Below are 27,123 nucleotides of genomic sequence, written 5' to 3' on the forward strand. Positions count from 1 at the left end.
TGTGTGTGTGTGTGTGTGTGTGTGTGTGTGTGTGTGTAGCATGAGGGCCCTTCCTGCATACTTGCTCTTATCAGCCAGTACACACAAGTGTGTGTGCCTGGGGGATTGGGTGGGTGTGCCAGCCCGCTAGTGTGGGAGTGCTGTGTGTATATGTGTGTGTATGTGTGATGGCCTGTGTGCTTTGGGGCCTGGAAGCGCTCGCGCGGGTCCCCGCAGTGCGATCATGCTTGTGAGTGCGTGTGGATGTGCGTGTGTGCGCACGCACGCGTGTAACCGTTCGTCAAGTTCCCACTTCTGTGGATCAGTAGCGCGTCTGGGCCATCGCGCTTTCTCGCCCGGGGGCGCCCGCGAGCCCTTGCTCGTGTCGGGCGCAGGGTGCCCCTGTGTGGGTATTGTGTGTGCGCCCGCTCGCTCCAAAGGGAGGGCACGGACAGTGCCTGGCTCCAGGGCTAGCCTGTGCCGCTGGCTGTGGCTGTGCGGATGCTGGGTGGGATGGGATGCCAGCCATCCACAGTCAGTCGGATTCCCGTGCGTGTCCAGGCTGAGGGTCCCAGTCCGGGGCACGGGGAGGGACTGAGGGACGGACGGTGCCGTGAGCGAGGTGGGGCCCAGCGTCCCCGATTCCAGATTCCAGAAGCCGGACTGTCCTCCTCGTCCTCCTCGAGCGTCCAGGGCAAGAGGAGGTCACGCGTGGGTGGGTGGGTGGGTGGGTGGGTGAGGATGCTGGTCCAAGAACCTCCGGGGAGGGGAGGGGAGGGGAGGGGAGTGGAGGGGAGGGGAGGAGTAGGAGAAGGAGAGGTCTCCGTGGGGCCAAGTCTGGCACTCACTGTCTGGGCCCGTGCTCCAAGGGGAGGGCGGAGGAGGGCTGAAGGGGTTCGGGGAGGTTGTAGGCTGGCAGCGAGGGCTGGCGCGTGTGGGTGGGGCTCGGGCCGGGGCCGAGTGGCGTGCGTGCGTGCGTGCGTGGCTGTGGTCCTTGGTGTGCGCTGCGGTACAGTGCGTGTGTCTGCGGGGCCCTGGGCTCGCGTGGGCTCGGCGTCGGGTGGGTGGGTGGGCGGGCGGGCAGGGGGGGCAGCGTTGACAGTGGCGGCGGGCGAGCGCCGGCAGCAGGCTCTTGGGGCTTTCCGGAGCGGCGGCCGTCGTCTACGGCCATACCACCCTGAACGCGCCCGATCTCGTCTGATCTCGGAAGCTAAGCAGGGTCGGGCCTGGTTAGTACTTGGATGGGAGACCGCCTGGGAATACCGGGTGCTGTAGGCTTTTTGGACTCCGCCCCGGCGTGTCCTCTCTTGCTTTTGGTCACTGTCAGGACCACAGCCGGCCCCTCGGGGACCAGAGACCCGGGCCCAGGGCAGTCCAGCCCCACCCACACCCCACACTCGGGAGAGAGCACCCCGCCCCCCTCGTCCTCCTCGCATAGGACGAGGCTTGTATTGCCCATCACCGCTGGCTCCCGGAGCCTTCAGAGTGGGCACCGCCACACCACACCACACCGCACCTCCCTGCAATGTGTGCGGTGTGGCTAGCTAGCTGCCAGAGGTTTGGAGGGGAGAGCCTGTCTCCATTTGCACCAAGCCCAGGATGCCCTCCAACACCCATCCGTCCCACCCATCCTGATCCAACACCGCACTTGGCTCCCACCTTGCACAGGCAGGGAGGGGGGTGGACAAGGCTACTCCACCCCTCGCCCTCGCCCACTCCCTCTCCGTGGGAGGAGTCCCGGAAGAACCCAGCCACCACCTGCCACTCTAGCCTGCCTCGGGAGGTCTAGGGAGCTCTGGGGGCCTGTGTCAGTGTGTCTGCTTGTGTCTTGTGTCTGGTGCGTGAGTTCATGCGCTGGTATGTGTGGGTGTGAGAGCACGCAAGAGACTGTTTGACGGGTGTGAGAGTGTGTGTGGCCATCCTGCCTTCTGCTAATGCGCCTCTGTATGTGTGTGTGTGTGTGTGTGTGTGTGTGTGTGTGTGTGTGTGTAGCATGAGGGCCCTTCCTGCATACTTGCTCTTATCAGCCAGTACACACAAGTGTGTGTGCCTGGGGGATTGGGTGGGTGTGCCAGCCCGCTAGTGTGGGAGTGCTGTGTGTATATGTGTGTGTATGTGTGATGGCCTGTGTGCTTTGGGGCCTGGAAGCGCTCGCGCGGGTCCCCGCAGTGCGATCATGCTTGTGAGTGCGTGTGGATGTGCGTGTGTGCGCACGCACGCGTGTAACCGTTCGTCAAGTTCCCACTTCTGTGGATCAGTAGCGCGTCTGGGCCATCGCGCTTTCTCGCCCGGGGGCGCCCGCGAGCCCTTGCTCGTGTCGGGCGCAGGGTGCCCCTGTGTGGGTATTGTGTGTGCGCCCGCTCGCTCCAAAGGGAGGGCACGGACAGTGCCTGGCTCCAGGGCTAGCCTGTGCCGCTGGCTGTGGCTGTGCGGATGCTGGGTGGGATGGGATGCCAGCCATCCACAGTCAGTCGGATTCCCGTGCGTGTCCAGGCTGAGGGTCCCAGTCCGGGGCACGGGGAGGGACTGAGGGACGGACGGTGCCGTGAGCGAGGTGGGGCCCAGCGTCCCCGATTCCAGATTCCAGAAGCCGGACTGTCCTCCTCGTCCTCCTCGAGCGTCCAGGGCAAGAGGAGGTCACGCGTGGGTGGGTGGGTGGGTGGGTGGGTGAGGATGCTGGTCCAAGAACCTCCGGGGAGGGGAGGGGAGGGGAGGGGAGTGGAGGGGAGGGGAGGAGTAGGAGAAGGAGAGGTCTCCGTGGGGCCAAGTCTGGCACTCACTGTCTGGGCCCGTGCTCCAAGGGGAGGGCGGAGGAGGGCTGAAGGGGTTCGGGGAGGTTGTAGGCTGGCAGCGAGGGCTGGCGCGTGTGGGTGGGGCTCGGGCCGGGCCGAGTGGCGTGCGTGCGTGCGTGCGTGGCTGTGGTCCTTGGTGTGCGCTGCGGTACAGTGCGTGTGTCTGCGGGGCCCTGGGCTCGCGTGGGCTCGGCGTCGGGTGGGTGGGTGGGCGGGCGGGCAGGGGGGCAGCGTTGACAGTGGCGGCGGGGCGAGCGCCGGCAGCAGGCTCTTGGGGCTTTCCGGAGCGGCGGCCGTCGTCTACGGCCATACCACCCTGAACGCGCCCGATCTCGTCTGATCTCGGAAGCTAAGCAGGGTCGGGCCTGGTTAGTACTTGGATGGGAGACCGCCTGGGAATACCGGGTGCTGTAGGCTTTTTGGACTCCGCCCCGGCGTGTCCTCTCTTGCTTTTGGTCACTGTCAGGACCACAGCCGGCCCCTCGGGGACCAGAGACCCGGGCCCAGGGCAGTCCAGCCCCACCCACACCCCACACTCGGGAGAGAGCACCCCGCCCCCCTCGTCCTCCTCGCATAGGACGAGGCTTGTATTGCCCATCACCGCTGGCTCCCGGAGCCTTCAGAGTGGGCACCGCCACACCACACCACACCGCACCTCCCTGCAATGTGTGCGGTGTGGCTAGCTAGCTGCCAGAGGTTTGGAGGGGAGAGCCTGTCTCCATTTGCACCAAGCCCAGGATGCCCTCCAACACCCATCCGTCCCACCCATCCTGATCCAACACCGCACTTGGCTCCCACCTTGCACAGGCAGGGAGGGGGGTGGACAAGGCTACTCCACCCCTCGCCCTCGCCCACTCCCTCTCCGTGGGAGGAGTCCCGGAAGAACCCAGCCACCACCTGCCACTCTAGCCTGCCTCGGGAGGTCTAGGGAGCTCTGGGGGCCTGTGTCAGTGTGTCTGCTTGTGTCTTGTGTCTGGTGCGTGAGTTCATGCGCTGGTATGTGTGGGTGTGAGAGCACGCAAGAGACTGTTTGACGGGTGTGAGAGTGTGTGTGGCCATCCTGCCTTCTGCTAATGCGCCTCTGTATGTGTGTGTGTGTGTGTGTGTGTGTGTGTGTGTGTGTAGCATGAGGGCCCTTCCTGCATACTTGCTCTTATCAGTCAGTACACACAAGTGTGTGTGCCTGGGGGATTGGGTGGGTGTGCCAGCCCGCTAGTGTGGGAGTGCTGTGTGTATATGTGTGTGTATGTGTGATGGCATGTGTGCTTTGGGGCCTGGAAGCGCTCGCGCGGGTCCGCGCAGTGCGATCATGCTTGTGAGTGCGTGTGGATGTGCGTGTGTGCGCACGCACGCGTGTAACCGTTCGTCAAGTTCCCACTTCTGTGGATCAGTAGCGCGTCTGGGCCATCGCGCTTTCTCGCCCGGGGGCGCCCGCGAGCCCTTGCTCGTGTCGGGCGCAGGGTGCCCCTGTGTGGGTATTGTGTGTGCGCCCGCTCGCTCCAAAGGGAGGGCACGGACAGTGCCTGGCTCCAGGGCTAGCCTGTGCCGCTGGCTGTGGCTGTGCGGATGCTGGGTGGGATGGGATGCCAGCCATCCACAGTCAGTCGGATTCCCGTGCGTGTCCAGGCTGAGGGTCCCAGTCCGGGGCACGGGGAGGGACTGAGGGACGGACGGTGCCGTGAGCGAGGTGGGGCCCAGCGTCCCCGATTCCAGATTCCAGAAGCCGGACTGTCCTCCTCGTCCTCCTCGAGCGTCCAGGGCAAGAGGAGGTCACGCGTGGGTGGGTGGGTGGGTGGGTGGGTGGGTGAGGATGCTGGTCCAAGAACCTCCGGGGAGGGGAGCGGAGGGGAGTGGAGGGGAGGGGAGGAGTAGGAGAAGGAGAGGTCTCCGTGGGGCCAAGTCTGGCACTCACTGTCTGGGCCCGTGCTCCATGGGGAGGGCGGAGGAGGGCTGAAGGGGTTCGGGGAGGTTGTAGGCTGGCAGCGAGGGCTGGCGCGTGTGGGTGGGGCTCGGGCCGGGCCGAGTGGCGTGCGTGCGTGCGTGCGTGGCTGTGGTCCTTGGTGTGCGCTGCGGTACAGTGCGTGTGTCTGCGGGGCCCTGGGCTCGCGTGGGCTCGGCGTCGGGTGGGTGGGTGGGCGGGCGGGCAGGGGGGCAGCGTTGACAGTGGCGGCGGGCGAGCGCCGGCAGCAGGCTCTTGGGGCTTTCCGGAGCGGCGGCCGTCGTCTACGGCCATACCACCCTGAACGCGCCCGATCTCGTCTGATCTCGGAAGCTAAGCAGGGTCGGGCCTGGTTAGTACTTGGATGGGAGACCGCCTGGGAATACCGGGTGCTGTAGGCTTTTTGGACTCCGCCCCGGCGTGTCCTCTCTTGCTTTTGGTCACTGTCAGGACCACAGCCGGCCCCTCGGGGACCAGAGACCCGGGCCCAGGGCAGTCCATCCCCACCCACACCCCACACTCGGGAGAGAGCACCCCGCCCCCCTCGTCCTCCTCGCATAGGACGAGGCTTGTATTGCCCATCACCGCTGGCTCCCGGAGCCCTCAGAGTGGGCACCGCCACACCACACCACACCACACCACACCACACCACACCACACCGCACCTCCCTGCAGGGCTGGCTGGCTAGCTAGCTGGCAGAGGTTTGGAGGGGAGAGCCTGTCTCCATTTGCACCAAGCCCAGGATGCCCTCCAACACCCATCCGTCCCACCCATCCTGATCCAACACCGCACTTGGCTCCCACCTTGCACAGGCAGGGAGGGGGGTGGACAAGGCTACTCCATCCCTCGCCCTCGCCCACTCCCTCTCCGTGGGAGGAGTCCCGGAAGAACCCAGCCACCACCTGCCACTCTAGCCTGCCTCGGGAGGTCTAGGGAGCTCTGGGGGCCTGTGTCAGTGTGTCTGCTTGTGTCTTGTGTCTGGTGCGTGAGTTCATGCGCTGGTATGTGTGGGTGTGAGAGCACGCAAGAGACTGTTTGACGGGTGTGAGAGTGTGTGTGGCCATCCTGCCTTCTGCTAATGCGCCTCTGTATGTGTGTGTGTGTGTGTGTGTGTGTAGCATGAGGGCCCTTCCTGCATACTTGCTCTTATCAGCCAGTACACACAAGTGTGTGTGCCTGGGGGATTGGGTGGGTGTGCCAGCCCGCTAGTGTGGGAGTGCTGTGTGTATATGTGTGTGTATGTGTGATGGCATGTGTGCTTTGGGGCCTGGAAGCGCTCGCGCGGGTCCGCGCAGTGCGATCATGCTTGTGAGTGCGTGTGGATGTGCGTGTGTGCGCACGCACGCGTGTAACCGTTCGTCAAGTTCCCACTTCTGTGGATCAGTAGCGCGTCTGGGCCATCGCGCTTTCTCGCCCGGGGGCGCCCGCGAGCCCTTGCTCGTGTCGGGCGCAGGGTGCCCCTGTGTGGGTATTGTGTGTGCGCCCGCTCGCTCCAAAGGGAGGGCACGGACAGTGCCTGGCTCCAGGGCTAGCCTGTGCCGCTGGCTGTGGCTGTGCGGATGCTGGGTGGGATGGGATGCCAGCCATCCACAGTCAGTCGGATTCCCGTGCGTGTCCAGGCTGAGGGTCCCAGTCCGGGGCACGGGGAGGGACTGAGGGACGGACGGTGCCGTGAGCGAGGTGGGGCCCAGCGTCCCCGATTCCAGATTCCAGAAGCCGGACTGTCCTCCTCGTCCTCCTCGAGCGTCCAGGGCAAGAGGAGGTCACGCGTGGGTGGGTGGGTGGGTGGGTGGGTGGGTGAGGATGCTGGTCCAAGAACCTCCGGGGAGGGGAGGGGAGGGGAGTGGAGGGGAGGGGAGGAGTAGGAGAAGGAGAGGTCTCCGTGGGGCCAAGTCTGGCACTCACTGTCTGGGCCCGTGCTCCATGGGGAGGGCGGAGGAGGGCTGAAGGGGTTCGGGGAGGTTGTAGGCTGGCAGCGAGGGCTGGCGCGTGTGGGTGGGGCTCGGGCCGGGCCGAGTGGCGTGCGTGCGTGCGTGCGTGGCTGTGGTCCTTGGTGTGCGCTGCGGTACAGTGCGTGTGTCTGCGGGGCCCTGGGCTCGCGTGGGCTCGGCGTCGGGTGGGTGGGTGGGCGGGCGGGCAGGGGGGCAGCGTTGACAGTGGCGGCGGGCGAGCGCCGGCAGCAGGCTCTTGGGGCTTTCCGGAGCGGCGGCCGTCGTCTACGGCCATACCACCCTGAACGCGCCCGATCTCGTCTGATCTCGGAAGCTAAGCAGGGTCGGGCCTGGTTAGTACTTGGATGGGAGACCGCCTGGGAATACCGGGTGCTGTAGGCTTTTTGGACTCCGCCCCGGCGTGTCCTCTCTTGCTTTTGGTCACTGTCAGGACCACAGCCGGCCCCTCGGGGACCAGAGACCCGGGCCCAGGGCAGTCCATCCCCACCCACACCCCACACTCGGGAGAGAGCACCCCGCCCCCCTCGTCCTCCTCGCATAGGACGAGGCTTGTATTGCCCATCACCGCTGGCTCCCGGAGCCCTCAGAGTGGGCACCGCCACACCACACCACACCACACCACACCACACCGCACCTCCCTGCAGGGCTGGCTGGCTAGCTAGCTGGCAGAGGTTTGGAGGGGAGAGCCTGTCTCCATTTGCACCACGCCCAGGATGCCCTCCAACACCCATCCGTCCCACCCATCCTGATCCAACACCGCACTTGGCTCCCACCTTGCACAGGCAGGGAGGGGGGTGGACAAGGCTACTCCATCCCTCGCCCTCGCCCACTCCCTCTCCGTGGGAGGAGTCCCGGAAGAACCCAGCCACCACCTGCCACTCTAGCCTGCCTCGGGAGGTCTAGGGAGCTCTGGGGGCCTGTGTCAGTGTGTCTGCTTGTGTCTTGTGTCTGGTGCGTGGGTTCATGCGCTGGTATGTGTGGGTGTGAGAGCACGCAAGAGACTGTTTGACGGGTGTGAGAGTGTGTGTGGCCATCCTGCCTTCTGCTAATGCGCCTCTGTATGTGTGTGTGTGTGTGTGTGTGTGTGTAGCATGAGGGCCCTTCCTGCATACTTGCTCTTATCAGCCAGTACACACAAGTGTGTGTGCCTGGGGGATTGGGTGGGTGTGCCAGCCCGCTAGTGTGGGAGTGCTGTGTGTATATGTGTGTGTATGTGTGATGGCATGTGTGCTTTGGGGCCTGGAAGCGCTCGCGCGGGTCCGCGCAGTGCGATCATGCTTGTGAGTGCGTGTGGATGTGCGTGTGTGCGCACGCACGCGTGTAACCGTTCGTCAAGTTCCCACTTCTGTGGATCAGTAGCGCGTCTGGGCCATCGCGCTTTCTCGCCCGGGGGCGCCCGCGAGCCCTTGCTCGTGTCGGGCGCAGGGTGCCCCTGTGTGGGTATTGTGTGTGCGCCCGCTCGCTCCAAAGGGAGGGCACGGACAGTGCCTGGCTCCAGGGCTAGCCTGTGCCGCTGGCTGTGGCTGTGCGGATGCTGGGTGGGATGGGATGCCAGCCATCCACAGTCAGTCGGATTCCCGTGCGTGTCCAGGCTGAGGGTCCCAGTCCGGGGCACGGGGAGGGACTGAGGGACGGACGGTGCCGTGAGCGAGGTGGGGCCCAGCGTCCCCGATTCCAGATTCCAGAAGCCGGACTGTCCTCCTCGTCCTCCTCGAGCGTCCAGGGCAAGAGGAGGTCACGCGTGGGTGGGTGGGTGGGTGGGTGGGTGAGGATGCTGGTCCAAGAACCTCCGGGGAGGGGAGGGGAGGGGAGGGGAGTGGAGGGGAGGGGAGGAGTAGGAGAAGGAGAGGTCTCCGTGGGGCCAAGTCTGGCACTCACTGTCTGGGCCCGTGCTCCAAGGGGAGGGCGGAGGAGGGCTGAAGGGGTTCGGGGAGGTTGTAGGCTGGCAGCGAGGGCTGGCGCGTGTGGGTGGGGCTCGGGCCGGGCCGAGTGGCGTGCGTGCGTGCGTGCGTGGCTGTGGTCCTTGGTGTGCGCTGCGGTACAGTGCGTGTGTCTGCGGGGCCCTGGGCTCGCGTGGGCTCAGCGTCGGGTGGGTGGGTGGGCGGGCGGGCAGGGGGGCAGCGTTGACAGTGGCGGCGGGCGAGCGCCGGCAGCAGGCTCTTGGGGCTTTCCGGAGCGGCGGCCGTCGTCTACGGCCATACCACCCTGAACGCGCCCGATCTCGTCTGATCTCGGAAGCTAAGCAGGGTCGGGCCTGGTTAGTACTTGGATGGGAGACCGCCTGGGAATACCGGGTGCTGTAGGCTTTTTGGACTCCGCCCCGGCGTGTCCTCTCTTGCTTTTGGTCACTGTCAGGACCACAGCCGGCCCCTCGGGGACCAGAGACCCGGGCCCAGGGCAGTCCAGCCCCACCCACACCCCACACTCGGGAGAGAGCACCCCGCCCCCCTCGTCCTCCTCGCATAGGACGAGGCTTGTATTGCCCATCACCGCTGGCTCCCGGAGCCTTCAGAGTGGGCACCGCCACACCACACCACACCGCACCTCCCTGCAATGTGTGCGGTGTGGCTAGCTAGCTGCCAGAGGTTTGGAGGGGAGAGCCTGTCTCCATTTGCACCAAGCCCAGGATGCCCTCCAACACCCATCCGTCCCACCCATCCTGATCCAACACCGCACTTGGCTCCCACCTTGCACAGGCAGGGAGGGGGGTGGACAAGGCTACTCCACCCCTCGCCCTCGCCCACTCCCTCTCCGTGGGAGGAGTCCCGGAAGAACCCAGCCACCACCTGCCACTCTAGCCTGCCTCGGGAGGTCTAGGGAGCTCTGGGGGCCTGTGTCAGTGTGTCTGCTTGTGTCTTGTGTCTGGTGCGTGAGTTCATGCGCTGGTATGTGTGGGTGTGAGAGCACGCAAGAGACTGTTTGACGGGTGTGAGAGTGTGTGTGGCCATCCTGCCTTCTGCTAATGCGCCTCTGTATGTGTGTGTGTGTGTGTGTGTGTGTGTGTGTGTGTGTAGCATGAGGGCCCTTCCTGCATACTTGCTCTTATCAGTCAGTACACACAAGTGTGTGTGCCTGGGGGATTGGGTGGGTGTGCCAGCCCGCTAGTGTGGGAGTGCTGTGTGTATATGTGTGTGTATGTGTGATGGCATGTGTGCTTTGGGGCCTGGAAGCGCTCGCGCGGGTCCGCGCAGTGCGATCATGCTTGTGAGTGCGTGTGGATGTGCGTGTGTGCGCACGCACGCGTGTAACCGTTCGTCAAGTTCCCACTTCTGTGGATCAGTAGCGCGTCTGGGCCATCGCGCTTTCTCGCCCGGGGGCGCCCGCGAGCCCTTGCTCGTGTCTGGCGCAGGGTGCCCCTGTGTGGGTATTGTGTGTGCGCCCGCTCGCTCCAAAGGGAGGGCACGGACAGTGCCTGGCTCCAGGGCTAGCCTGTGCCGCTGGCTGTGGCTGTGCGGATGCTGGGTGGGATGGGATGCCAGCCATCCACAGTCAGTCGGATTCCCGTGCGTGTCCAGGCTGAGGGTCCCAGTCCGGGGCACGGGGAGGGACTGAGGGACGGACGGTGCCGTGAGCGAGGTGGGGCCCAGCGTCCCCGATTCCAGATTCCAGAAGCCGGACTGTCCTCCTCGTCCTCCTCGAGCGTCCAGGGCAAGAGGAGGTCACGCGTGGGTGGGTGGGTGGGTGGGTGGGTGGGTGAGGATGCTGGTCCAAGAACCTCCGGGGAGGGGAGGGGAGGGGAGTGGAGGGGAGGGGAGGAGTAGGAGAAGGAGAGGTCTCCGTGGGGCCAAGTCTGGCACTCACTGTCTGGGCCCGTGCTCCATGGGGAGGGCGGAGGAGGGCTGAAGGGGTTCGGGGAGGTTGTAGGCTGGCAGCGAGGGCTGGCGCGTGTGGGTGGGGCTCGGGCCGGGCCGAGTGGCGTGCGTGCGTGCGTGCGTGGCTGTGGTCCTTGGTGTGCGCTGCGGTACAGTGCGTGTGTCTGCGGGGCCCTGGGCTCGCGTGGGCTCGGCGTCGGGTGGGTGGGTGGGCGGGCGGGCAGGGGGGCAGCGTTGACAGTGGCGGCGGGCGAGCGCCGGCAGCAGGCTCTTGGGGCTTTCCGGAGCGGCGGCCGTCGTCTACGGCCATACCACCCTGAACGCGCCCGATCTCGTCTGATCTCGGAAGCTAAGCAGGGTCGGGCCTGGTTAGTACTTGGATGGGAGACCGCCTGGGAATACCGGGTGCTGTAGGCTTTTTGGACTCCGCCCCGGCGTGTCCTCTCTTGCTTTTGGTCACTGTCAGGACCACAGCCGGCCCCTCGGGGACCAGAGACCCGGGCCCAGGGCAGTCCATCCCCACCCACACCCCACACTCGGGAGAGAGCACCCCGCCCCCCTCGTCCTCCTCGCATAGGACGAGGCTTGTATTGCCCATCACCGCTGGCTCCCGGAGCCCTCAGAGTGGGCACCGCCACACCACACCACACCACACCACACCACACCGCACCTCCCTGCAGGGCTGGCTGGCTAGCTAGCTGGCAGAGGTTTGGAGGGGAGAGCCTGTCTCCATTTGCACCACGCCCAGGATGCCCTCCAACACCCATCCGTCCCACCCATCCTGATCCAACACCGCACTTGGCTCCCACCTTGCACAGGCAGGGAGGGGGGTGGACAAGGCTACTCCATCCCTCGCCCTCGCCCACCTCCCTCTCCGTGGGAGGAGTCCCGGAAGAACCCAGCCACCACCTGCCACTCTAGCCTGCCTCGGGAGGTCTAGGGAGCTCTGGGGGCCTGTGTCAGTGTGTCTGCTTGTGTCTTGTGTCTGGTGCGTGGGTTCATGCGCTGGTATGTGTGGGTGTGAGAGCACGCAAGAGACTGTTTGACGGGTTGTGAGAGTGTGTGTGGCCATCCTGCCTTCTGCTAATGCGCCTCTGTATGTGTGTGTGTGTGTGTGTGTGTGTGTGTGTGTGTAGCATGAGGGCCCTTCCTGCATACTTGCTCTTATCAGCCAGTACACACAAGTGTGTGTGCCTGGGGGATTGGGTGGGTGTGCCAGCCCGCTAGTGTGGGAGTGCTGTGTGTATATGTGTGTGTATGTGTGATGGCATGTGTGCTTTGGGGCCTGGAAGCGCTCGCGCGGGTCCGCGCAGTGCGATCATGCTTGTGAGTGCGTGTGGATGTGCGTGTGTGCGCACGCACGCGTGTAACCGTTCGTCAAGTTCCCACTTCTGTGGATCAGTAGCGCGTCTGGGCCATCGCGCTTTCTCGCCCGGGGGCGCCCGCGAGCCCTTGCTCGTGTCGGGCGCAGGGTGCCCCTGTGTGGGTATTGTGTGTGCGCCCGCTCGCTCCAAAGGGAGGGCACGGACAGTGCCTGGCTCCAGGGCTAGCCTGTGCCGCTGGCTGTGGCTGTGCGGATGCTGGGTGGGATGGGATGCCAGCCATCCACAGTCAGTCGGATTCCCGTGCGTGTCCAGGCTGAGGGTCCCAGTCCGGGGCACGGGGAGGGACTGAGGGACGGACGGTGCCGTGAGCGAGGTGGGGCCCAGCGTCCCCGATTCCAGATTCCAGAAGCCGGACTGTCCTCCTCGTCCTCCTCGAGCGTCCAGGGCAAGAGGAGGTCACGCGTGGGTGGGTGGGTGGGTGGGTGGGTGGGTGAGGATGCTGGTCCAAGAACCTCCGGGGAGGGGAGGGGAGGGGAGTGGAGGGGAGGGGAGGAGTAGGAGAAGGAGAGGTCTCCGTGGGGCCAAGTCTGGCACTCACTGTCTGGGCCCGTGCTCCATGGGGAGGGCGGAGGAGGGCTGAAGGGGTTCGGGGAGGTTGTAGGCTGGCAGCGAGGGCTGGCGCGTGTGGGTGGGGCTCGGGCCGGGCCGAGTGGCGTGCGTGCGTGCGTGCGTGGCTGTGGTCCTTGGTGTGCGCTGCGGTACAGTGCGTGTGTCTGCGGGGCCCTGGGCTCGCGTGGGCTCGGCGTCGGGTGGGTGGGTGGGCGGGCGGGCAGGGGGGCAGCGTTGACAGTGGCGGCGGGCGAGCGCCGGCAGCAGGCTCTTGGGGCTTTCCGGAGCGGCGGCCGTCGTCTACGGCCATACCACCCTGAACGCGCCCGATCTCGTCTGATCTCGGAAGCTAAGCAGGGTCGGGCCTGGTTAGTACTTGGATGGGAGACCGCCTGGGAATACCGGGTGCTGTAGGCTTTTTGGACTCCGCCCCGGCGTGTCCTCTCTTGCTTTTGGTCACTGTCAGGACCACAGCCGGCCCCTCGGGGACCAGAGACCCGGGCCCAGGGCAGTCCATCCCCACCCACACCCCACACTCGGGAGAGAGCACCCCGCCCCCCTCGTCCTCCTCGCATAGGACGAGGCTTGTATTGCCCATCACCGCTGGCTCCCGGAGCCCTCAGAGTGGGCACCGCCACACCACACCACACCACACCACACCACACCGCACCTCCCTGCAGGGCTGGCTGGCTAGCTAGCTGGCAGAGGTTTGGAGGGGAGAGCCTGTCTCCATTTGCACCACGCCCAGGATGCCCTCCAACACCCATCCGTCCCACCCATCCTGATCCAACACCGCACTTGGCTCCCACCTTGCACAGGCAGGGAGGGGGGTGGACAAGGCTACTCCATCCCTCGCCCTCGCCCACTCCCTCTCCGTGGGAGGAGTCCCGGAAGAACCCAGCCACCACCTGCCACTCTAGCCTGCCTCGGGAGGTCTAGGGAGCTCTGGGGGCCTGTGTCAGTGTGTCTGCTTGTGTCTTGTGTCTGGTGCGTGGGTTCATGCGCTGGTATGTGTGGGTGTGAGAGCACGCAAGAGACTGTTTGACGGGTGTGAGAGTGTGTGTGGCCATCCTGCCTTCTGCTAATGCGCCTCTGTATGTGTGTGTGTGTGTGTGTGTGTGTGTGTGTGTGTAGCATGAGGGCCCTTCCTGCATACTTGCTCTTATCAGCCAGTACACACAAGTGTGTGTGCCTGGGGGATTGGGTGGGTGTGCCAGCCCGCTAGTGTGGGAGTGCTGTGTGTATATGTGTGTGTATGTGTGATGGCATGTGTGCTTTGGGGCCTGGAAGCGCTCGCGCGGGTCCGCGCAGTGCGATCATGCTTGTGAGTGCGTGTGGATGTGCGTGTGTGCGCACGCACGCGTGTAACCGTTCGTCAAGTTCCCACTTCTGTGGATCAGTAGCGCGTCTGGGCCATCGCGCTTTCTCGCCCGGGGGCGCCCGCGAGCCCTTGCTCGTGTCGGGCGCAGGGTGCCCCTGTGTGGGTATTGTGTGTGCGCCCGCTCGCTCCAAAGGGAGGGCACGGACAGTGCCTGGCTCCAGGGCTAGCCTGTGCCGCTGGCTGTGGCTGTGCGGATGCTGGGTGGGATGGGATGCCAGCCATCCACAGTCAGTCGGATTCCCGTGCGTGTCCAGGCTGAGGGTCCCAGTCCGGGGCACGGGGAGGGACTGAGGGACGGACGGTGCCGTGAGCGAGGTGGGGCCCAGCGTCCCCGATTCCAGATTCCAGAAGCCGGACTGTCCTCCTCGTCCTCCTCGAGCGTCCAGGGCAAGAGGAGGTCACGCGTGGGTGGGTGGGTGGGTGGGTGGGTGAGGATGCTGGTCCAAGAACCTCCGGGGAGGGGAGGGGAGGGGAGGGGAGTGGAGGGGAGGGGAGGAGTAGGAGAAGGAGAGGTCTCCGTGGGGCCAAGTCTGGCACTCACTGTCTGGGCCCGTGCTCCAAGGGGAGGGCGGAGGAGGGCTGAAGGGGTTCGGGGAGGTTGTAGGCTGGCAGCGAGGGCTGGCGCGTGTGGGTGGGGCTCGGGCCGGGCCGAGTGGCGTGCGTGCGTGCGTGCGTGGCTGTGGTCCTTGGTGTGCGCTGCGGTACAGTGCGTGTGTCTGCGGGGCCCTGGGCTCGCGTGGGCTCGGCGTCGGGTGGGTGGGTGGGCGGGCGGGCAGGGGGGCAGCGTTGACAGTGGCGGCGGGCGAGCGCCGGCAGCAGGCTCTTGGGGCTTTCCGGAGCGGCGGCCGTCGTCTACGGCCATACCACCCTGAACGCGCCCGATCTCGTCTGATCTCGGAAGCTAAGCAGGGTCGGGCCTGGTTAGTACTTGGATGGGAGACCGCCTGGGAATACCGGGTGCTGTAGGCTTTTTGGACTCCGCCCCGGCGTGTCCTCTCTTGCTTTTGGTCACTGTCAGGACCACAGCCGGCCCCTCGGGGACCAGAGACCCGGGCCCAGGGCAGTCCAGCCCCACCCACACCCCACACTCGGGAGAGAGCACCCCGCCCCCCTCGTCCTCCTCGCATAGGACGAGGCTTGTATTGCCCATCACCGCTGGCTCCCGGAGCCTTCAGAGTGGGCACCGCCACACCACACCACACCGCACCTCCCTGCAATGTGTGCGGTGTGGCTAGCTAGCTGCCAGAGGTTTGGAGGGGAGAGCCTGTCTCCATTTGCACCAAGCCCAGGATGCCCTCCAACACCCATCCGTCCCACCCATCCTGATCCAACACCGCACTTGGCTCCCACCTTGCACAGGCAGGGAGGGGGGTGGACAAGGCTACTCCACCCCTCGCCCTCGCCCACTCCCTCTCCGTGGGAGGAGTCCCGGAAGAACCCAGCCACCACCTGCCACTCTAGCCTGCCTCGGGAGGTCTAGGGAGCTCTGGGGGCCTGTGTCAGTGTGTCTGCTTGTGTCTTGTGTCTGGTGCGTGAGTTCATGCGCTGGTATGTGTGGGTGTGAGAGCACGCAAGAGACTGTTTGACGGGTGTGAGAGTGTGTGTGGCCATCCTGCCTTCTGCTAATGCGCCTCTGTATGTGTGTGTGTGTGTGTGTGTGTGTGTGTGTGTGTGTGTGTAGCATGAGGGCCCTTCCTGCATACTTGCTCTTATCAGCCAGTACACACAAGTGTGTGTGCCTGGGGGATTGGGTGGGTGTGCCAGCCCGCTAGTGTGGGAGTGCTGTGTGTATATGTGTGTGTATGTGTGATGGCCTGTGTGCTTTGGGGCCTGGAAGCGCTCGCGCGGGTCCCCGCAGTGCGATCATGCTTGTGAGTGCGTGTGGATGTGCGTGTGTGCGCACGCACGCGTGTAACCGTTCGTCAAGTTCCCACTTCTGTGGATCAGTAGCGCGTCTGGGCCATCGCGCTTTCTCGCCCGGGGGCGCCCGCGAGCCCTTGCTCGTGTCGGGCGCAGGGTGCCCCTGTGTGGGTATTGTGTGTGCGCCCGCTCGCTCCAAAGGGAGGGCACGGACAGTGCCTGGCTCCAGGGCTAGCCTGTGCCGCTGGCTGTGGCTGTGCGGATGCTGGGTGGGATGGGATGCCAGCCATCCACAGTCAGTCGGATTCCCGTGCGTGTCCAGGCTGAGGGTCCCAGTCCGGGGCACGGGGAGGGACTGAGGGACGGACGGTGCCGTGAGCGAGGTGGGGCCCAGCGTCCCCGATTCCAGATTCCAGAAGCCGGACTGTCCTCCTCGTCCTCCTCGAGCGTCCAGGGCAAGAGGAGGTCACGCGTGGGTGGGTGGGTGGGTGGGTGGGTGAGGATGCTGGTCCAAGAACCTCCGGGGAGGGGAGGGGAGGGGAGGGGAGTGGAGGGGAGGGGAGGAGTAGGAGAAGGAGAGGTCTCCGTGGGGCCAAGTCTGGCACTCACTGTCTGGGCCCGTGCTCCAAGGGGAGGGCGGAGGAGGGCTGAAGGGGTTCGGGGAGGTTGTAGGCTGGCAGCGAGGGCTGGCGCGTGTGGGTGGGGCTCGGGCCGGGCCGAGTGGCGTGCGTGCGTGCGTGCGTGGCTGTGGTCCTTGGTGTGCGCTGCGGTACAGTGCGTGTGTCTGCGGGGCCCTGGGCTCGCGTGGGCTCGGCGTCGGGTGGGTGGGTGGGCGGGCGGGCAGGGGGGCAGCGTTGACAGTGGCGGCGGGCGAGCGCCGGCAGCAGGCTCTTGGGGCTTTCCGGAGCGGCGGCCGTCGTCTACGGCCATACCACCCTGAACGCGCCCGATCTCGTCTGATCTCGGAAGCTAAGCAGGGTCGGGCCTGGTTAGTACTTGGATGGGAGACCGCCTGGGAATACCGGGTGCTGTAGGCTTTTTGGACTCCGCCCCGGCGTGTCCTCTCTTGCTTTTGGTCACTGTCAGGACCACAGCCGGCCCCTCGGGGACCAGAGACCCGGGCCCAGGGCAGTCCAGCCCCACCCACACCCCACACTCGGGAGAGAGCACCCCGCCCCCCTCGTCCTCCTCGCATAGGACGAGGCTTGTATTGCCCATCACCGCTGGCTCCCGGAGCCTTCAGAGTGGGCACCGCCACACCACACCACACCGCACCTCCCTGCAATGTGTGCGGTGTGGCTAGCTAGCTGCCAGAGGTTTGGAGGGGAGAGCCTGTCTCCATTTGCACCAAGCCCAGGATGCCCTCCAACACCCATCCGTCCCACCCATCCTGATCCAACACCGCACTTGGCTCCCACCTTGCACAGGCAGGGAGGGGGGTGGACAAGGCTACTCCACCCCTCGCCCTCGCCCACTCCCTCTCCGTGGGAGGAGTCCCGGAAGAACCCAGCCACCACCTGCCACTCTAGCCTGCCTCGGGAGGTCTAGGGAGCTCTGGGGGCCTGTGTCAGTGTGTCTGCTTGTGTCTTGTGTCTGGTGCGTGAGTTCATGCGCTGGTATGTGTGGGTGTGAGAGCACGCAAGAGACTGTTTGACGGGTGTGAGAGTGTGTGTGGCCATCCTGCCTTCTGCTAATGCGCCTCTGTATGTGTGTGTGTGTGTGTGTGTGTGTGTGTGTAGCATGAGGGCCCTTCCTGCATACTTGCTCTTATCAGTCAGTACACACAAGTGTGTGTGCCTGGGGGATTGGGTGGGTGTGCCAGCCCGCTAGTGTGGGAGTGCTGTGTGTATATGTGTGTGTATGTGTGATGGCATGTGTGCTTTGGGGCCTGGAAGCGCTCGCGCGGGTCCGCGCAGTGCGATCATGCTTGTGAGTGCGTGTGGATGTGCGTGTGTGCGTACGCACGCGTGTAACCGTTCGTCAAGTTCCCACTTCTGTGGATCAGTAGCGCGTCTGGGCCATCGCGCTTTCTCGCCCGGGGGCGCCCGCGAGCCCTTGCTCGTGTCTGGCGCAGGGTGCCCCTGTGTGGGTATTGTGTGTGCGCCCGCTCGCTCCAAAGGGAGGGCACGGACAGTGCCTGGCTCCAGGGCTAGCCTGTGCCGCTGGCTGTGGCTGTGCGGATGCTGGGTGGGATGGGATGCCAGCCATCCACAGTCAGTCGGATTCCCGTGCGTGTCCAGGCTGAGGGTCCCAGTCCGGGGCACGGGGAGGGACTGAGGGACGGACGGTGCCGTGAGCGAGGTGGGGCCCAGCGTCCCCGATTCCAGATTCCAGAAGCCGGACTGTCCTCCTCGTCCTCCTCGAGCGTCCAGGGCAAGAGGAGGTCACGCGTGGGTGGGTGGGTGGGTGGGTGGGTGGGTGAGGATGCTGGTCCAAGAACCTCCGGGGAGGGGAGGGGAGGGGAGTGGAGGGGAGGGGAGGAGTAGGAGAAGGAGAGGTCTCCGTGGGGCCAAGTCTGGCACTCACTGTCTGGGCCCGTGCTCCAAGGGGAGGGCGGAGGAGGGCTGAAGGGGTTCGGGGAGGTTGTAGGCTGGCAGCGAGGGCTGGCGCGTGTGGGTGGGGCTCGGGCCGGGCCGAGTGGCGTGCGTGCGTGCGTGCGTGGCTGTGGTCCTTGGTGTGCGCTGCGGTACAGTGCGTGTGTCTGCGGGGCCCTGGGCTCGCGTGGGCTCGGCGTCGGGTGGGTGGGTGGGCGGGCGGGCAGGGGGGCAGCGTTGACAGTGGCGGCGGGCGAGCGCCGGCAGCAGGCTCTTGGGGCTTTCCGGAGCGGCGGCCGTCGTCTACGGCCATACCACCCTGAACGCGCCCGATCTCGTCTGATCTCGGAAGCTAAGCAGGGTCGGGCCTGGTTAGTACTTGGATGGGAGACCGCCTGGGAATACCGGGTGCTGTAGGCTTTTTGGACTCCGCCCCGGCGTGTCCTCTCTTGCTTTTGGTCACTGTCAGGACCACAGCCGGCCCCTCGGGGACCAGAGACCCGGGCCCAGGGCAGTCCAGCCCCACCCACACCCCACACTCGGGAGAGAGCACCCCGCCCCCCTCGTCCTCCTCGCATAGGACGAGGCTTGTATTGCCCATCACCGCTGGCTCCCGGAGCCTTCAGAGTGGGCACCGCCACACCACACCACACCGCACCTCCCTGCAATGTGTGCGGTGTGGCTAGCTAGCTGCCAGAGGTTTGGAGGGGAGAGCCTGTCTCCATTTGCACCAAGCCCAGGATGCCCTCCAACACCCATCCGTCCCACCCATCCTGATCCAACACCGCACTTGGCTCCCACCTTGCACAGGCAGGGAGGGGGGTGGACAAGGCTACTCCACCCCTCGCCCTCGCCCACTCCCTCTCCGTGGGAGGAGTCCCGGAAGAACCCAGCCACCACCTGCCACTCTAGCCTGCCTCGGGAGGTCTAGGGAGCTCTGGGGGCCTGTGTCAGTGTGTCTGCTTGTGTCTTGTGTCTGGTGCGTGAGTTCATGCGCTGGTATGTGTGGGTGTGAGAGCACGCAAGAGACTGTTTGACGGGTGTGAGAGTGTGTGTGGCCATCCTGCCTTCTGCTAATGCGCCTCTGTATGTGTGTGTGTGTGTGTGTGTGTGTGTGTGTGTGTGTAGCATGAGGGCCCTTCCTGCATACTTGCTCTTATCAGTCAGTACACACAAGTGTGTGTGCCTGGGGGATTGGGTGGGTGTGCCAGCCCGCTAGTGTGGGAGTGCTGTGTGTATATGTGTGTGTATGTGTGATGGCATGTGTGCTTTGGGGCCTGGAAGCGCTCGCGCGGGTCCGCGCAGTGCGATCATGCTTGTGAGTGCGTGTGGATGTGCGTGTGTGCGCACGCACGCGTGTAACCGTTCGTCAAGTTCCCACTTCTGTGGATCAGTAGCGCGTCTGGGCCATCGCGCTTTCTCGCCCGGGGGCGCCCGCGAGCCCTTGCTCGTGTCGGGCGCAGGGTGCCCCTGTGTGGGTATTGTGTGTGCGCCCGCTCGCTCCAAAGGGAGGGCACGGACAGTGCCTGGCTCCAGGGCTAGCCTGTGCCGCTGGCTGTGGCTGTGCGGATGCTGGGTGGGATGGGATGCCAGCCATCCACAGTCAGTCGGATTCCCGTGCGTGTCCAGGCTGAGGGTCCCAGTCCGGGGCACGGGGAGGGACTGAGGGACGGACGGTGCCGTGAGCGAGGTGGGGCCCAGCGTCCCCGATTCCAGATTCCAGAAGCCGGACTGTCCTCCTCGTCCTCCTCGAGCGTCCAGGGCAAGAGGAGGTCACGCGTGGGTGGGTGGGTGGGTGGGTGGGTGGGTGAGGATGCTGGTCCAAGAACCTCCGGGGAGGGGAGGGGAGGGGAGTGGAGGGGAGGGGAGGAGTAGGAGAAGGAGAGGTCTCCGTGGGGCCAAGTCTGGCACTCACTGTCTGGGCCCGTGCTCCATGGGGAGGGCGGAGGAGGGCTGAAGGGGTTCGGGGAGGTTGTAGGCTGGCAGCGAGGGCTGGCGCGTGTGGGTGGGGCTCGGGCCGGGCCGAGTGGCGTGCGTGCGTGCGTGCGTGGCTGTGGTCCTTGGTGTGCGCTGCGGTACAGTGCGTGTGTCTGCGGGGCCCTGGGCTCGCGTGGGCTCGGCGTCGGGTGGGTGGGTGGGCGGGCGGGCAGGGGGGCAGCGTTGACAGTGGCGGCGGGCGAGCGCCGGCAGCAGGCTCTTGGGGCTTTCCGGAGCGGCGGCCGTCGTCTACGGCCATACCACCCTGAACGCGCCCGATCTCGTCTGATCTCGGAAGCTAAGCAGGGTCGGGCCTGGTTAGTACTTGGATGGGAGACCGCCTGGGAATACCGGGTGCTGTAGGCTTTTTGGACTCCGCCCCGGCGTGTCCTCTCTTGCTTTTGGTCACTGTCAGGACCACAGCCGGCCCCTCGGGGACCAGAGACCCGGGCCCAGGGCAGTCCATCCCCACCCACACCCCACACTCGGGAGAGAGCACCCCGCCCCCCTCGTCCTCCTCGCATAGGACGAGGCTTGTATTGCCCATCACCGCTGGCTCCCGGAGCCCTCAGAGTGGGCACCGCCACACCACACCACACCACACCACACCACACCACACCACACCGCACCTCCCTGCAGGGCTGGCTGGCTAGCTAGCTGGCAGAGGTTTGGAGGGGAGAGCCTGTCTCCATTTGCACCAAGCCCAGGATGCCCTCCAACACCCATCCGTCCCACCCATCCTGATCCAACACCGCACTTGGCTCCCACCTTGCACAGGCAGGGAGGGGGGTGGACAAGGCTACTCCATCCCTCGCCCTCGCCCACTCCCTCTCCGTGGGAGGAGTCCCGGAAGAACCCAGCCACCACCTGCCACTCTAGCCTGCCTCGGGAGGTCTAGGGAGCTCTGGGGGCCTGTGTCAGTGTGTCTGCTTGTGTCTTGTGTCTGGTGCGTGAGTTCATGCGCTGGTATGTGTGGGTGTGAGAGCACGCAAGAGACTGTTTGACGGGTGTGAGAGTGTGTGTGGCCATCCTGCCTTCTGCTAATGCGCCTCTGTATGTGTGTGTGTGTGTGTGTGTGTGTAGCATGAGGGCCCTTCCTGCATACTTGCTCTTATCAGCCAGTACACACAAGTGTGTGTGCCTGGGGGATTGGGTGGGTGTGCCAGCCCGCTAGTGTGGGAGTGCTGTGTGTATATGTGTGTGTATGTGTGATGGCATGTGTGCTTTGGGGCCTGGAAGCGCTCGCGCGGGTCCGCGCAGTGCGATCATGCTTGTGAGTGCGTGTGGATGTGCGTGTGTGCGCACGCACGCGTGTAACCGTTCGTCAAGTTCCCACTTCTGTGGATCAGTAGCGCGTCTGGGCCATCGCGCTTTCTCGCCCGGGGGCGCCCGCGAGCCCTTGCTCGTGTCGGGCGCAGGGTGCCCCTGTGTGGGTATTGTGTGTGCGCCCGCTCGCTCCAAAGGGAGGGCACGGACAGTGCCTGGCTCCAGGGCTAGCCTGTGCCGCTGGCTGTGGCTGTGCGGATGCTGGGTGGGATGGGATGCCAGCCATCCACAGTCAGTCGGATTCCCGTGCGTGTCCAGGCTGAGGGTCCCAGTCCGGGGCACGGGGAGGGACTGAGGGACGGACGGTGCCGTGAGCGAGGTGGGGCCCAGCGTCCCCGATTCCAGATTCCAGAAGCCGGACTGTCCTCCTCGTCCTCCTCGAGCGTCCAGGGCAAGAGGAGGTCACGCGTGGGTGGGTGGGTGGGTGGGTGGGTGGGTGAGGATGCTGGTCCAAGAACCTCCGGGGAGGGGAGGGGAGGGGAGTGGAGGGGAGGGGAGGAGTAGGAGAAGGAGAGGTCTCCGTGGGGCCAAGTCTGGCACTCACTGTCTGGGCCCGTGCTCCATGGGGAGGGCGGAGGAGGGCTGAAGGGGTTCGGGGAGGTTGTAGGCTGGCAGCGAGGGCTGGCGCGTGTGGGTGGGGCTCGGGCCGGGCCGAGTGGCGTGCGTGCGTGCGTGCGTGGCTGTGGTCCTTGGTGTGCGCTGCGGTACAGTGCGTGTGTCTGCGGGGCCCTGGGCTCGCGTGGGCTCGGCGTCGGGTGGGTGGGTGGGCGGGCGGGCAGGGGGGCAGCGTTGACAGTGGCGGCGGGCGAGCGCCGGCAGCAGGCTCTTGGGGCTTTCCGGAGCGGCGGCCGTCGTCTACGGCCATACCACCCTGAACGCGCCCGATCTCGTCTGATCTCGGAAGCTAAGCAGGGTCGGGCCTGGTTAGTACTTGGATGGGAGACCGCCTGGGAATACCGGGTGCTGTAGGCTTTTTGGACTCCGCCCCGGCGTGTCCTCTCTTGCTTTTGGTCACTGTCAGGACCACAGCCGGCCCCTCGGGGACCAGAGACCCGGGCCCAGGGCAGTCCATCCCCACCCACACCCCACACTCGGGAGAGAGCACCCCGCCCCCCTCGTCCTCCTCGCATAGGACGAGGCTTGTATTGCCCATCACCGCTGGCTCCCGGAGCCCTCAGAGTGGGCACCGCCACACCACACCACACCACACCACACCACACCGCACCTCCCTGCAGGGCTGGCTGGCTAGCTAGCTGGCAGAGGTTTGGAGGGGAGAGCCTGTCTCCATTTGCACCACGCCCAGGATGCCCTCCAACACCCATCCGTCCCACCCATCCTGATCCAACACCGCACTTGGCTCCCACCTTGCACAGGCAGGGAGGGGGGTGGACAAGGCTACTCCATCCCTCGCCCTCGCCCACTCCCTCTCCGTGGGAGGAGTCCCGGAAGAACCCAGCCACCACCTGCCACTCTAGCCTGCCTCGGGAGGTCTAGGGAGCTCTGGGGGCCTGTGTCAGTGTGTCTGCTTGTGTCTTGTGTCTGGTGCGTGGGTTCATGCGCTGGTATGTGTGGGTGTGAGAGCACGCAAGAGACTGTTTGACGGGTGTGAGAGTGTGTGTGGCCATCCTGCCTTCTGCTAATGCGCCTCTGTATGTGTGTGTGTGTGTGTGTGTGTGTGTGTGTGTGTGTGTAGCATGAGGGCCCTTCCTGCATACTTGCTCTTATCAGCCAGTACACACAAGTGTGTGTGCCTGGGGGATTGGGTGGGTGTGCCAGCCCGCTAGTGTGGGAGTGCTGTGTGTATATGTGTGTGTATGTGTGATGGCATGTGTGCTTTGGGGCCTGGAAGCGCTCGCGCGGGTCCGCGCAGTGCGATCATGCTTGTGAGTGCGTGTGGATGTGCGTGTGTGCGCACGCACGCGTGTAACCGTTCGTCAAGTTCCCACTTCTGTGGATCAGTAGCGCGTCTGGGCCATCGCGCTTTCTCGCCCGGGGGCGCCCGCGAGCCCTTGCTCGTGTCGGGCGCAGGGTGCCCCTGTGTGGGTATTGTGTGTGCGCCCGCTCGCTCCAAAGGGAGGGCACGGACAGTGCCTGGCTCCAGGGCTAGCCTGTGCCGCTGGCTGTGGCTGTGCGGATGCTGGGTGGGATGGGATGCCAGCCATCCACAGTCAGTCGGATTCCCGTGCGTGTCCAGGCTGAGGGTCCCAGTCCGGGGCACGGGGAGGGACTGAGGGACGGACGGTGCCGTGAGCGAGGTGGGGCCCAGCGTCCCCGATTCCAGATTCCAGAAGCCGGACTGTCCTCCTCGTCCTCCTCGAGCGTCCAGGGCAAGAGGAGGTCACGCGTGGGTGGGTGGGTGGGTGGGTGGGTGAGGATGCTGGTCCAAGAACCTCCGGGGAGGGGAGGGGAGGGGAGGGGAGTGGAGGGGAGGGGAGGAGTAGGAGAAGGAGAGGTCTCCGTGGGGCCAAGTCTGGCACTCACTGTCTGGGCCCGTGCTCCAAGGGGAGGGCGGAGGAGGGCTGAAGGGGTTCGGGGAGGTTGTAGGCTGGCAGCGAGGGCTGGCGCGTGTGGGTGGGGCTCGGGCCGGGCCGAGTGGCGTGCGTGCGTGCGTGCGTGGCTGTGGTCCTTGGTGTGCGCTGCGGTACAGTGCGTGTGTCTGCGGGGCCCTGGGCTCGCGTGGGCTCAGCGTCGGGTGGGTGGGTGGGCGGGCGGGCAGGGGGGCAGCGTTGACAGTGGCGGCGGGCGAGCGCCGGCAGCAGGCTCTTGGGGCTTTCCGGAGCGGCGGCCGTCGTCTACGGCCATACCACCCTGAACGCGCCCGATCTCGTCTGATCTCGGAAGCTAAGCAGGGTCGGGCCTGGTTAGTACTTGGATGGGAGACCGCCTGGGAATACCGGGTGCTGTAGGCTTTTTGGACTCCGCCCCGGCGTGTCCTCTCTTGCTTTTGGTCACTGTCAGGACCACAGCCGGCCCCTCGGGGACCAGAGACCCGGGCCCAGGGCAGTCCAGCCCCACCCACACCCCACACTCGGGAGAGAGCACCCCGCCCCCCTCGTCCTCCTCGCATAGGACGAGGCTTGTATTGCCCATCACCGCTGGCTCCCGGAGCCTTCAGAGTGGGCACCGCCACACCACACCACACCGCACCTCCCTGCAATGTGTGCGGTGTGGCTAGCTAGCTGCCAGAGGTTTGGAGGGGAGAGCCTGTCTCCATTTGCACCAAGCCCAGGATGCCCTCCAACACCCATCCGTCCCACCCATCCTGATCCAACACCGCACTTGGCTCCCACCTTGCACAGGCAGGGAGGGGGGTGGACAAGGCTACTCCACCCCTCGCCCTCGCCCACTCCCTCTCCGTGGGAGGAGTCCCGGAAGAACCCAGCCACCACCTGCCACTCTAGCCTGCCTCGGGAGGTCTAGGGAGCTCTGGGGGCCTGTGTCAGTGTGTCTGCTTGTGTCTTGTGTCTGGTGCGTGAGTTCATGCGCTGGTATGTGTGGGTGTGAGAGCACGCAAGAGACTGTTTGACGGGTGTGAGAGTGTGTGTGGCCATCCTGCCTTCTGCTAATGCGCCTCTGTATGTGTGTGTGTGTGTGTGTGTGTGTGTGTGTGTAGCATGAGGGCCCTTCCTGCATACTTGCTCTTATCAGTCAGTACACACAAGTGTGTGTGCCTGGGGGATTGGGTGGGTGTGCCAGCCCGCTAGTGTGGGAGTGCTGTGTGTATATGTGTGTGTATGTGTGATGGCATGTGTGCTTTGGGGCCTGGAAGCGCTCGCGCGGGTCCGCGCAGTGCGATCATGCTTGTGAGTGCGTGTGGATGTGCGTGTGTGCGCACGCACGCGTGTAACCGTTCGTCAAGTTCCCACTTCTGTGGATCAGTAGCGCGTCTGGGCCATCGCGCTTTCTCGCCCGGGGGCGCCCGCGAGCCCTTGCTCGTGTCTGGCGCAGGGTGCCCCTGTGTGGGTATTGTGTGTGCGCCCGCTCGCTCCAAAGGGAGGGCACGGACAGTGCCTGGCTCCAGGGCTAGCCTGTGCCGCTGGCTGTGGCTGTGCGGATGCTGGGTGGGATGGGATGCCAGCCATCCACAGTCAGTCGGATTCCCGTGCGTGTCCAGGCTGAGGGTCCCAGTCCGGGGCACGGGGAGGGACTGAGGGACGGACGGTGCCGTGAGCGAGGTGGGGCCCAGCGTCCCCGATTCCAGATTCCAGAAGCCGGACTGTCCTCCTCGTCCTCCTCGAGCGTCCAGGGCAAGAGGAGGTCACGCGTGGGTGGGTGGGTGGGTGGGTGGGTGGGTGAGGATGCTGGTCCAAGAACCTCCGGGGAGGGGAGGGGAGGGGAGTGGAGGGGAGGGGAGGAGTAGGAGAAGGAGAGGTCTCCGTGGGGCCAAGTCTGGCACTCACTGTCTGGGCCCGTGCTCCATGGGGAGGGCGGAGGAGGGCTGAAGGGGTTCGGGGAGGTTGTAGGCTGGCAGCGAGGGCTGGCGCGTGTGGGTGGGGCTCGGGCCGGGCCGAGTGGCGTGCGTGCGTGCGTGCGTGGCTGTGGTCCTTGGTGTGCGCTGCGGTACAGTGCGTGTGTCTGCGGGGCCCTGGGCTCGCGTGGGCTCGGCGTCGGGTGGGTGGGTGGGCGGGCGGGCAGGGGGGCAGCGTTGACAGTGGCGGCGGGCGAGCGCCGGCAGCAGGCTCTTGGGGCTTTCCGGAGCGGCGGCCGTCGTCTACGGCCATACCACCCTGAACGCGCCCGATCTCGTCTGATCTCGGAAGCTAAGCAGGGTCGGGCCTGATTAGTACTTGGATGGGAGACCGCCTGGGAATACCGGGTGCTGTAGGCTTTTTGGACTCCGCCCCGGCGTGTCCTCTCTTGCTTTTGGTCACTGTCAGGACCACAGCCGGCCCCTCGGGGACCAGAGACCCGGGCCCAGGGCAGTCCAGCCCCACCCACACCCCACACTCGGGAGAGAGCACCCCGCCCCCCTCGTCCTCCTCGCATAGGACGAGGCTTGTATTGCCCATCACCGCTGGCTCCCGGAGCCCTCAGAGTGGGCACCGCCACACCACACCACACCACACCACACCACACCACACCACACCGCACCTCCCTGCAGGGCTGGCTGGCTAGCTAGCTGGCAGAGGTTTGGAGGGGAGAGCCTGTCTCCATTTGCACCAAGCCCAGGATGCCCTCCAACACCCATCCGTCCCACCCATCCTGATCCAACACCGCACTTGGCTCCCACCTTGCACAGGCAGGGAGGGGGGTGGACAAGGCTACTCCATCCCTCGCCCTCGCCCACTCCCTCTCCGTGGGAGGAGTCCCGGAAGAACCCAGCCACCACCTGCCACTCTAGCCTGCCTCGGGAGGTCTAGGGAGCTCTGGGGGCCTGTGTCAGTGTGTCTGCTTGTGTCTTGTGTCTGGTGCGTGAGTTCATGCGCTGGTATGTGTGGGTGTGAGAGCACGCAAGAGACTGTTTGACGGGTGTGAGAGTGTGTGTGGCCATCCTGCCTTCTGCTAATGCGCCTCTGTATGTGTGTGTGTGTGTGTGTGTGTGTAGCATGAGGGCCCTTCCTGCATACTTGCTCTTATCAGCCAGTACACACAAGTGTGTGTGCCTGGGGGATTGGGTGGGTGTGCCAGCCCGCTAGT

At 65.5% G+C, this 27,123-nt stretch overlaps 14 non-coding genes across 14 annotated transcripts; all 14 read left to right on the forward strand.

The window, feature by feature from the left end:
* Positions 1 to 1,138: 1,138 nt before the first annotated feature.
* Positions 1,139 to 1,257, forward strand: LOC127672293 (5S ribosomal RNA). The gene has a single exon (XR_007974944.1). It is a non-coding gene; the product is annotated as a 5S ribosomal RNA (ribosomal RNA).
* A 1,812-nt stretch (positions 1,258 to 3,069) lies between these two features.
* Positions 3,070 to 3,188, forward strand: LOC127672294 (5S ribosomal RNA). The gene has a single exon (XR_007974945.1). It is a non-coding gene; the product is annotated as a 5S ribosomal RNA (ribosomal RNA).
* Positions 3,189 to 4,992: 1,804 nt separating this feature from the next.
* LOC127672295 (5S ribosomal RNA) lies at positions 4,993 to 5,111 on the forward strand. The gene has a single exon (XR_007974946.1). It is a non-coding gene; the product is annotated as a 5S ribosomal RNA (ribosomal RNA).
* A 1,813-nt stretch (positions 5,112 to 6,924) lies between these two features.
* On the forward strand, positions 6,925 to 7,043 carry LOC127672296 (5S ribosomal RNA). The gene has a single exon (XR_007974947.1). It is a non-coding gene; the product is annotated as a 5S ribosomal RNA (ribosomal RNA).
* A 1,806-nt stretch (positions 7,044 to 8,849) lies between these two features.
* Positions 8,850 to 8,968, forward strand: LOC127672298 (5S ribosomal RNA). The gene has a single exon (XR_007974949.1). It is a non-coding gene; the product is annotated as a 5S ribosomal RNA (ribosomal RNA).
* Positions 8,969 to 10,772: 1,804 nt separating this feature from the next.
* On the forward strand, positions 10,773 to 10,891 carry LOC127672299 (5S ribosomal RNA). Its single transcript, XR_007974950.1, has one exon. It is a non-coding gene; the product is annotated as a 5S ribosomal RNA (ribosomal RNA).
* A 1,815-nt stretch (positions 10,892 to 12,706) lies between these two features.
* Positions 12,707 to 12,825, forward strand: LOC127672300 (5S ribosomal RNA). The gene has a single exon (XR_007974951.1). It is a non-coding gene; the product is annotated as a 5S ribosomal RNA (ribosomal RNA).
* A 1,814-nt stretch (positions 12,826 to 14,639) lies between these two features.
* Positions 14,640 to 14,758, forward strand: LOC127672301 (5S ribosomal RNA). Its single transcript, XR_007974952.1, has one exon. It is a non-coding gene; the product is annotated as a 5S ribosomal RNA (ribosomal RNA).
* A 1,809-nt stretch (positions 14,759 to 16,567) lies between these two features.
* On the forward strand, positions 16,568 to 16,686 carry LOC127672302 (5S ribosomal RNA). Its single transcript, XR_007974953.1, has one exon. It is a non-coding gene; the product is annotated as a 5S ribosomal RNA (ribosomal RNA).
* Positions 16,687 to 18,484: 1,798 nt separating this feature from the next.
* Positions 18,485 to 18,603, forward strand: LOC127672303 (5S ribosomal RNA). Its single transcript, XR_007974954.1, has one exon. It is a non-coding gene; the product is annotated as a 5S ribosomal RNA (ribosomal RNA).
* Positions 18,604 to 20,407: 1,804 nt separating this feature from the next.
* Positions 20,408 to 20,526, forward strand: LOC127672304 (5S ribosomal RNA). Its single transcript, XR_007974955.1, has one exon. It is a non-coding gene; the product is annotated as a 5S ribosomal RNA (ribosomal RNA).
* A 1,813-nt stretch (positions 20,527 to 22,339) lies between these two features.
* Positions 22,340 to 22,458, forward strand: LOC127672306 (5S ribosomal RNA). Its single transcript, XR_007974956.1, has one exon. It is a non-coding gene; the product is annotated as a 5S ribosomal RNA (ribosomal RNA).
* Positions 22,459 to 24,276: 1,818 nt separating this feature from the next.
* Positions 24,277 to 24,395, forward strand: LOC127672307 (5S ribosomal RNA). Its single transcript, XR_007974957.1, has one exon. It is a non-coding gene; the product is annotated as a 5S ribosomal RNA (ribosomal RNA).
* A 1,800-nt stretch (positions 24,396 to 26,195) lies between these two features.
* Positions 26,196 to 26,314, forward strand: LOC127672201 (5S ribosomal RNA). Its single transcript, XR_007974864.1, has one exon. It is a non-coding gene; the product is annotated as a 5S ribosomal RNA (ribosomal RNA).
* Positions 26,315 to 27,123: the final 809 nt, after the last annotated feature.

This window comes from Apodemus sylvaticus, chromosome 21 (genome assembly GCF_947179515.1).
Source record: "Apodemus sylvaticus chromosome 21, mApoSyl1.1, whole genome shotgun sequence".
Lineage (NCBI taxonomy): Eukaryota > Metazoa > Chordata > Mammalia > Rodentia > Muridae > Apodemus > Apodemus sylvaticus.